Raw genomic sequence first — 11162 nt, forward strand, 5'->3', positions numbered from 1 at the left:
TCTGCTCCGAGTTCCCCTGCATGGTGCCTTTACTCCTGTTTCCTAATGGGGAAGAAGACTGTCTCTTTCCCCCTCCCCCTGCCTGCCGGCCTCACTCCTCCTGGTGGGGCCTGGGCCAGCCTCACTGACCATATATTCGTGTTGCCCAGGAACCTGATATCTCATGAATTCTGTCCTTTCGGTGTACACCTAAGAGGATGTTCTCCATTTTACTTATGTTTCTTTTTTGTGGATGGCATTAGCAAGAGGTACTGAAGGCAGCATATTTCCATTGTGTAATAACACAGCCTTAAGGCCAACCTTAGAAGCATCTATAAATAGTTGTGATCCTTTGGGAACATGCCTCATGTTCATTGCTGTCATGAGACCATCAACATATACTGTGACTTCACCTTCTGTTTGATAGAATTTATCAGTCTTTATTAGGAATACAAAATGTTGTCACTTTCACAGAATGATCTAGAAGCAGTTCAGCAGTTCGAGATCGTTGATGAGGCCATTACCACATAAGATCACTTTTGTGGTTCAGAAGGATAAAGGTTTGGACAAAATGGTAGATCCCTTGATGTAGACAGCTGCTGTGCAGTACTTGGAAACGTAGTTTATATGACATAATGAGAGTTCTGTACCTGTACACAAAAAAAAATGTGCAAAAAAAAAATTAAATTTAAAAAATTGTATTAATTCGGTAAGAAAAAAAGAAAAAAACGTTAGAAACATGTCCATAAAATTAATCTTGCTAATACTTACCTCTAAATTTTTAATCTTAATTCATTGCTTATTCGTCGCTATTTTTCTGCGATAAACTTGCAACAAACAGGAGTAAACGTGCACGTTTTGAAAAAAATTAATTAAAATTGTTTGTTTAGAAGGACGCTGTTTTTCTCTATAAATTTCTTCATAAGGAACTAAAGTTAATGATAAAGTTCTGCGAAAATTTAAACTCCTCTCCAAATTAGAATCACATTTAGGTGCAGATTAGACAAAAAAAAAAAAAAAAAAATACTATATTAGGGTTACCCGTAAATGATTACATTAACCCGTATTCGTGTCTGTAAATTGCGTGTGTTCTCTGGTCGATTTGCCTGTTTTGCTGGACGAAAAAACCCCAGTTTCTGAGGGAAAAAACCTTGCTATCTACGCCTGAGACCGACTAACTCAGCCACGGAGTGAAAAAAGCCCACTAAAGTTCCTCGCGTCATCGACGGGATTCGAACCCGGGCTTTTCCACCCGGTGTGGAGAGGACGGTGACGATACCACTGTGCGCTACCCACGCAGACGGTGCAGATTAGACAAATGTGCGGGAAGATTTTGAATGCTATGTTCTTCTTCAGGCCATATCATTAGCATTAGTAGAGGCATACGATGCAAGAAAGCATCGCTGCAGCATCAGCCAACAAAAAAAAAAAAAAAAAAAAAACCCTCGAATTTCGCCCCTTCATTCGTTTCAAATGCCTGTCCAGATCAGCCTTAAATTTATTTAGGCTATCAACTTCCACAACAAAAGATGGAAGTCTGTTCCACCAATCAACTACTCACTGGCAAAAGGCAAATTTGCACACATCTATTCTACAACTGTTATTCCTCAATTTGAATCTGTGCCCCTCTCAGGTTTTAATCTGAGGAAGAGGAAAACTCCCATCAGCATTCAGCATTCAGCTTGATCAACCCATTCAAGGCCTTATACACCTCAATCAGATCATCTCGCAGGTGCCTACTCTCCAGGTGCTGCAATTTACAGAATTTATGCCTTTCTTGATAAGAGCACTGCTTTGTTCCCCCTCACCAATCTTGTTGCCCTTCTTTGTACTCGTTCTAGAAATTCTACATCCTTCCTAAAATGAAGTCTACAGACCTGACACAGTACTCTAGGTGTGGCCTGACCAGACCATTGTCTTGTATAACGGGATAATCACATCTCTGTCCCCGCTAGCAAAATTCCTATATATCATTGACAAGACTCCATGATCTGCCTTGGCAGCTCCTCTGCACTGCTCAGCAAACTTCATATTTGACTGCACAATTACCCCCAGGTCTTTTTCACTTCCAACTTCCCTGAGTGTAGTACCACACAGTTGGTAAGTTTCTCTTCGGTTATTGCTACTCATTACAGTACTTTGCATTTATCAATGTTGGCAAAATTGGCAACTTCAGTTGCCACTTTCCAGCCAATTTGCCCAACTTATTTAGATCCAGTTCGAGTAGCATACTATCGTTAACAACCCTGCCAACCAACCTGCTTTGTATAATCTGCAGACTTGGACATTAAACCTGATATACCCCCATCAATATGATTGATAAATAAACAAAACAACAATGGGCCCAACACCGAACCCTGGGGAACTCCACTAATAACATTTGGCCACGAAGAGCAGTGTCCATTGATTAACACTCTCTGTCGTCTCTCACTCAACCATCCCTTTATCCATTGTAGCAACTTACCCTTAATGCCATACTTCTCCAATTTGTACAGCAGTTTTCCATGTGCAACGGTATCAAAAGCTTTCCTGAAATCCAAGTATATGATATTAAAATTATTTTTGGCATTCAGTTCCTTTCGGACCACATCACAGTATCCAATCAAATTGGTCAGAAAAGACCTCCCTTTAAAAATCCCATGCTGTGTCTTAACTCTTACTGTTGTCTTGTCTAGATGATCTTGCAATGCTTCTTTAACCAGTGATTCCATTATTTTCCTCAGAACACAAGTTAAATTAACAGGTCTATGGTTACCTGTGTCACTTTTTGAAACCCCTTTGTGAATTGGTGTTACATTTACACACCTCAGTCCATGGGGACCTCCCCTGAATCCAGGGAAGCTCTCATAATTATGGCTAAGGGTCTGCTTACTTCCTTTGCTGCCTCCTTTAATATAACTGGATAAATCTCGTCCACCCAAGTTTCTTTTTTTAGGTTTAACTTCAACAATTTCTCCTCCGCTTTGCTCTCAGTTATTACAAATCACTTAGCTCCCTCTCAGAGTTTGATCAACTTCTGGCACTCCCATCATTGAATTACTACTCGTGTGTTAATGTAGATGCAAAATAGTCATTCATTTTAGGGTACAGCTCTAAAATAGTCAACCCATCGATATCAAGTGGACCACTCTAATTCATTCCTTTCCTTCTAGAATTTACATAGGTAAAGAACTCTTTGCTGTTTTTCTTTGCATCCTTTGCCAAAGATTTCTTATAGTCTATCTTTGCCTGCCTAACCTCTTTTGTGACTTGATTACAGACCTTGATTATATCTGCCATAGTCTTCTGTGTCATCTGATAATTTATATGCATCCCATACCTTGAACAGTATTTCTTAGTTGGAATGAAAAGTCTAGTAGCCTCCAAAATTAAGTTCCTGTGGATTAAATCCATTTAGAATTCAACGTTGGTAACGTCATCAGTTGATCCCACTGTACAGAATTTAAAAACTGTCTGAGATCCTTGTAGTCACTTTTTACGAAAGCAAAAGCCCTTCCCTTTAGCCTTGATGGTAGTTACATCCTTAAGTAATTCCCACATCAGTACATTGCGACACAAGTTTAGAGGGAGCTAAATCACTGTGTGGTAATGTTTTATTACGAACGAAGTACTGTTCATCAGCAGCATCTTTATTTCCAACACATGTAAAGCTGAAATTCAAATAACCGTCACCATACTTTCGTTTTGGTCTTTTATTAGTTGGTTCCTGTTTTTTCACTTCGGATTTCTGAGGCACAAAAGGATTCGATTTTTCATCCTAACTTTGAAGTGTAACAATATTGTGTTCGTTTTCATCGACCACAGTTGCACTACTAGAAATACTTTGCTTCTCGATTTAAAGTTCCTTTTTTCAACGAAAAATCATGGTCATTTATTTTAATAATAGTATTTCAAAATACTAATAATTATTAAAAAAAAAGTTATACAAGGAAGTAAGTTTAGTTATGACAGCGGTTCACTTCCCCCTCTTCTTCAACCCGTGTACTCCAGGCTAAATCGCATACAAATGACATATTATGTAGACATATAGACATGTATAATATATTAAGTAGCACGGCACCTGAACTCATCGCCTTTGTACACTGTGATGATTACAGAGCACTGTAGAAGGCCAGATGTGTTTGTAATATTATGTTTGTGCAGAGTGTATCTTATTGTTTAGATTAGATGTTTCTGGCCGCTTTGTCACCAGGCAGGCGATCACCTGGAATGCCTGCCCACAGTTCGTCTACAACACGGTGTAGGTCACCACTACGCATGTACCACGGCCAACCTCAACAGTCAGGCACTGAATGTTCAAAGCGAGTTTGGAACGATTCAAAAGAACCTCCGTGCCAGCAAGCAGGCAAAAGAGCGCGCGCGCGCACACACACACACACACACACACACACACACACACACACACACACACACACACACACACACACACACACACACACACACACACACATTTCCAGGAGACAGGACAGCAGAAGACGAAGAAATGAAGAAGAAAATAGCATAAATTTAAAAAAAAAAATTGAATGTCTTTATCCATATCTTTGTCCACGTCTGCAATCAGTGCTGCCCAAAGTAGTCCAATAAGCAAAGTGGTGCAATACCATCACTTTCCTTATTAAAGGCTTTAAGTGGTGTAACCCATGTTTAGTCTCCAGAGCTAACTTCTGGTCAACCCTTACCCATCTCTTCCATCATGTATGACTGATGACTTTTGAGGTTATTGTGGACATCATGGTGAGATCCAATCCTCCTTACATTTCGAGGGTACAGCTCTAAACGGTGTTCGCAGGCCGGCCACTAGCTAATACACCGGACCGAACCTATTGGCAACCTTTAGGAGGCTTCCGGTTCAGCTAGTGTATAATCTTGCTACCTTTACTCTGCCAGACAGTGATTGGAGAAAGTCCGAGTAGTGTGTATCCGGGGGGGCATTGTCGAGGCCACGCTATGTCAAGGTTCTGCGTAAATTCTTACCATGTGTACGCCATATCCAAAACTTTTATTACTTCATACAGCATGTTCTATTCCTCCCCCCCCCCCTTTTTCTTACTATTGAATACATCGTGAATTGTCAAACTAATAGAACAAGCTTATCTGCAAAAAGATCTAAACCTCCCAAACACTTCCTAGTTCATTTCACAAATATACCTGGTCTCAATTTTAATCTCTCAGCGATGTCCATTTCCACTTGCAGTCTGCCAAACCCCATGTACTTTTTCTGACAGAATCTCAGTTATCGGTTGATTCAACTACTGCTCATCTCAGCTACCCAAATTATTCGCTGTATGATTCCTTTCGCTTCAAAGGTGGTATTTGTGCATATGTCCCTTCCGATATCCCCTGTTAGACACTTGATAATTTGGAATCTTCTCTTTTCGACTTTCTCTGGCTTAAAAGCTCTCTATCTCATTCTGTCAAATTCATCTTGTCTCTACCGCTCTCCCAAATCCACTGATCACTTAGAACTCTTCGAATTCCTCTCATTGTAACTTGACTTTCTCCAGACCAACTTTCCTAACAGTGAGGTAATTTTCCTTGGCGATTTTAATGTTCGCAATTCCAGCTGGCTTCTGTTTTCTAGTCACAACGACCCAGCTGGTTGAGATGCTGAGGCTTTTGCAATTACTAACGACCTTGCACCGATTGTTCATTTACCTACAAGAATACCAGACAATCCTAACCATATAACCAACCCGCTTGATATTTTTCTCACAGACAACCCTTCTAAGTACACGGCCGAAGTGAGTGGTCCTTTAGGTACCTCAGATCACAACTTGGTGATTGTCTCTTCTCCAATGGAGCCTTTATCTTATGGCTATTCCCAACCTCGTGTTTTTTAGCATTACAAGAATGCAAAATAGGATGACCTGCGACAATTCTTTTTTTCTTTTTCTTGGTTGGACTACTGTTTCAAAACTTCTGATTTAAACATTTACCCAGATCGTGTCAGTGAAATTATTCTTGCAGGAATGGAATCCTTTATCCCACACTCTACTTTAAAATCTCGTCATTTATCCAAAGGATGAGATTTTAAAGGACTTGGTTTTCCAATAAATGTGCTAAGGCAGTTCAGGAGAAGAATGTTGCATTTTGTAATTGGCTTGTTTCCAATTCTTCAGTTTCATTTTCTGCCTACACCAGAGCCCGCAACAATTGTAAAGCAGTTATTGATCAGTCCAAACTAGATTTTGAACTTGCTTCTTGCCCAAATGGCAGCCGAGCATTCTCGTCTCTTGCTAAAGCTATTGACCCCAACTTTTGGCCATCTCTGCCCCACCTCTGTGAAAACTAAATAGTTCTGTTGTCAGTTCGGCCAAGGATAAAGCTGACCTGCTAGCATCCCATTTTCTTCTAACGCATGTATGAATGACCTTGGTAAAACACTGCCCACCATCCCAACTCACTCCATTCAATGCCTCCTATGGTCTTCCACCAAAAGGATGTCAGAAGGATTTTGACGAATCTTGGTGCAACGAAAGCTACAGGTCCTGATGGTATTTCTCCACTTGTTCTCAAAACCTGTGCTCCTGAACTTTTGCCTGTTATTTGCCGCGTTTTTTCACTTTCTTATTCCAAAGGTGCTTGTTTTTCCTTCTGCTTGGAAATTTTCTCATATCCAACCCGTTCCTAAAAAGGGTGGCAAATGCCTCCCATCCAATTATCGTCCCATTAGTTCTACTCTTTCTAAAGTAATGGAGAAATCAATTAACCGCCAACTACCTAGAAACTTCCGTCTGATCAATGGTTGCCAGTGTGGATTGACAGGAGACCGTATTAGAAAGTCTGAATAGGTAATGTTTTGAGTTAAGAGGACCATGTCCAGTTAGTATGTAGGAGGTAAACAGTGAGGGTGAAAATCATATTCTGGTGGATGATGAAAGTAGCGTAGTTATGTGAGGAACGAATTTTTTTGTAATTGCTCCTTTTTCGGTAGAATTCCATCTGTTCTGCCAGCCAGGTGTTGACAAACAAATTCTAGCATAGAGTTCGTTCAGTTTTGGGATCAGCCTGAGAGTTAAAAATGATTCCCTGAAATTCCGTAGAAATGCCTCTACAGATGTAAAAGAAAAGCCCTCTAAACACAATATGCAGGTCAAGCGGTATGGTGCTTGCATGAGTCTGTAGAGCTGAAGTTGATACTGTTCGACAAACGTGAAGTATGCTAGGGAGAAAACAAGTTAAATAGTGGATAACTTGGTTTGTACAGTTTTGAGTACAGTACGTCTAAACCATAGACTGGCAGCATAGGTTGTAAGTGGTACTATGGCAGCATTATAAAATAGATGTAGGGTTTTGGTGTTCAATCCCCAGTCTTGTCAGGTAATTCGGAGCAACATTGCGATGAAACTCTTAACTTTGACGGACAGGTGTTGAATATGTGCAGTAAAGGAAAAGCGGTCGTCGATGATGACTCCTAAAAATTTGGTAGTTCGGACAAGTGGAAGTGATTTCTTGCAATTTTTACAACTGGTGGTTGGCCATAGTCTAATTTGTGTTTAAAAACCATAATCTTCGATTTGGTTGGGGATAATTTCAATTTGCTCTTGGAGGACCAAGACGATAGTTCAGAGAGTACTTTATTGGCATAGAGTTCTAAATCAGATCATCTGCATATGCAAGTTGTTGCACAGTTTGTAATTCAGACATCCTAAGCAGCCACTCATCAAGAACCAGGTTCAAGGGACCCAAAATTGATCCTTGGGAACGACCATGGGAGATAGATCTGTGAATCATCGTGCTTTTAGTGATTACCGTGACAGTGCGATCTGCAAAGTAATTTCTAACAAGTTTGTAAAGCTGAAGAGAGCAATGATTGGAACGAATTCTTCTGAGGGCGCTCTCCTACCATAAGGTATCAATGGCATATAAGATCACTACATTGCTATTTTTTCGTAGATGTCATTACTGTAAAAGCGCGCCAAAATAAAGTGTTCCGCGGTCTATTTGATTATTAATCTATGCCGGTATATTAATAACCGAAAAAAAAATAACGTTAAAAATTATAATGATACAAAAGTGGTGTCCGCTACAAATATGCAAAATTTATTTATTTTATTTCATTTTTTTAATTATTAATTAAGATTTTTCACTGAACACTTGTTCACATCTCTCGGAACACTATTGTTCCGCAGAACACAGTTCGGGAAATGTTGTGCTAGATAGCCCTCAGTCGCAATAACTTCCTTTGAAGTTTTCGGATACAAAGAAGCAGCTTCCATATCAGCACTGGCTGCTTCACCAGTTAATTTTATATTGGGAATACTTTGGCGTTTTTTAATTTTCAAACCAACCCTTGCTGGTCTGAAAGATGTCTGCATTGGATGGACCAACTTCTTGAAAGTGATTAAATATTTCCAAAATTTGGCGCGAATAATATCTGAACTAAGAGGCATTCTCTTTTGATTAAGATCTATCCAGAAAGAAAATAATTTTTCAGTTTTTTCTATTAACGGATTTCTCACTTTTGTAGTGTTTTTTGCAGCCAGTGATTAGCATTAGCATTAACGTTAGTAGAGGCATAGGATGCAAGAAAGCAAGATTATGCAGCATCAACCAAAAAAAACCCTTCTCATTCGTTCCAAATGCCTGTCCAGCTTTAAATTTATTTAGGCTATCAACTTCCACAACAAAAGATGGAAGTTTGTTTCACCAATCAACCACCCACTGGCTAAAGGCAGATTTCCGCACATCTATTCTACTTTCCTCAATTCGAATCTATATCCCCTCAGGTCCTTAATCTGAGCAAGGGGAAAAATCCCATCAGAATTCAGCGAGCTCAACGATTAAAGGCCTTATACACCTCAATCAGATCACCTCGCAGTTGTCTAGTCTCCAGACACTGTAATTTGCAAAACTTAAGCTTTTCTTTGTAAGAGCACCCCCCCCCCCCCTTTGTCTCCTCACTAATCTTGTTTCCCTTCTTTGTACTCGTTCTAGCAACTATATATCCTTCCTAAAATAGGGCCACCAGACCTGTACACTGTACTCTAGGTGTGGCCTGACCATTGCCTTTTACAATAGGGTAATCACCTCCCTGTCTCTGCTAGCAAAATTCCTATACAGAGTGTCTCAAAAATATTGGTACAAACGTTTAGGGGAGGTAGATAACATCTAAAGGAATGTGAATCGAATAGGAACCCATAACCGGAAACGTCACCGAAAGTCGGTACACGGCGCTGTTCATCAGTTCGCTAGATGGAAAATTTCTGGTTTACTCATTCAAGCAGTTTTCGCCGCACGAAGAGCATGCATCTATATACGAACTGTGAGCTGGCAGACATGCACCTAGTGTATGGTGTATTAGCAAAGGGCAATGGACGAGCCGCTCAGCGAATTTATGGAGAACACTTCCCAGACAGACATATGCCAGACCACCGTTTGTTTGTCCGTGTTCTTCGCAATAAATGTGTGGGCAGGTATGGTCGGTGACTGCTTAGTCGGCCCATACCTGTTACCATCCCGCATGAACTCCGCTAAATATCGGATCTTTCTTGAACAAGTTCTACCAGGGTTACTTGACGATGTTCCAGCAAATGTGAGACGCAACATTTGGTTTCAACATGACGGAGCGCCTGCCCATTATGGAAGGCGTGTTCCTGACCATTTGAACAGGCGTTTTGGGCGTCGATGGATTGGCCGTTGCCTGGCCCCCACGCTCACCTGATTTATCGAGCCTTGATATCTTTCTGTGGGGGGCCCTCAAATCTATCGTGTATGAATCACCTGGAAATGGAACTAGTGGCGAGCCTCGTCTGCGCTGCTGCTACTGTCAATGAAACTCCAGGTATGTTCTACCTTGTCCACCAATCCATGCTGCGTCGGTGTCACGTATGCATCGCGTCTCATGGTGGAACCTTCGAGCATCTGTTGTAACATCATGAAATGCGTCCATCTCGTACCCCATTGTTAATATTATGTCAAATAAATGTTTGCCACTGATTACTGAATTGTGTCATTTGTGCTTCTGCTACTACTTTCCCGTGACGTTTCCGGTTATGGATTCCTATGCGATTCACATTCCTTTAGATGTTACCTACCTCCCCTAAACGTTTGTACTAATATTTTTGCGACATCCTGTATAACGTAAAACAAATAAACTTCACTGTTAGAGGAACTATATTAATACATAAAAATCACAGATTTATATGAATAGATACATAAAGTTATTATATAGGAACGTAAAATTATTAAATTGTATCAAAGCTTTAGCAAAATTTGTGATAATTTCATCGAAGTCTATTTTGCTAGCAAGTTCGTGTTCAATTGAAAGGAGACATAGATATAATGTGCGTTCTTGTCCTGACTTGATCTCAAATAATTCTTAACAAGTTTCAACTTGCTAAAACTCCTTCCGGCAGTGTCTAATGTTATTGGCATTGTAAAGAATATTTTAAGAGCTTTTTCAATATTTGGATAGGTTTCTTGTAACTCCCATTTAGAATATCTAAGTGATATATTGTATGAGAATTTTTGTTTTCTAATATTTCAATTAGTTGGTGTTTATTTTAAAGCATTTGATTTCAATTTTAAATTGGTCTTGATTAATTTCAGGGTATTTTTCTAACAATAAAATAACTTTAGTTTCTAAATCCTCACTTTCCACTGAATGGAATGCTTCGCCATTCAAAAAAGTTGGACTTCTACTATATTTTTCAGAGATTCAAATCTTTCATTTAACTGCAATATAATACAATCAATTATTGAAAAACAAGAAATTTTTATTCCATCGAAGTTCGACGATTCATCTTCACATGCACACCTGGCTTTTTTTTTTTTTTTTTTTTTCATTTCGCTTTTCTCTTTTCAGCTGGTACTATTTTCCTTTTTTTTTGCAAGTTTCCTCAATTTCAGTAAAAACATTATAAATTTTGTTATTCCTTAGATGATCTAAGAAATAACGAAATTGGTCCATTCAAAGGTACGTTCTGGATGGCAAATAGAGCTACGCTGCTGTGCAGTATGCACTTACTCAGATTTAAGGATGCATGCAGATTTGAATCACACCCTGAAAACACTCCAAATGGCGAAAATTGATTTTCATCGCGCCCTCTGCTCTGATCCTGATTCGACATCATCTTGAGGCGCCATTTCGTCAGTTAGCCTTGGGTGTCCAAATAGCTTGGTCCGGAACCGATGTGGTCTGTCAGTGGCGCCCTTCTGATAGCGGCGCCCTTGGCACCTGC

The sequence above is a fragment of the Mastigoproctus giganteus genome, chromosome 3 (genome assembly GCF_048544385.1).
Source record: "Mastigoproctus giganteus isolate SK-2022 chromosome 3, ASM4854438v1, whole genome shotgun sequence".
NCBI lineage: Eukaryota > Metazoa > Arthropoda > Arachnida > Uropygi > Thelyphonidae > Mastigoproctus > Mastigoproctus giganteus.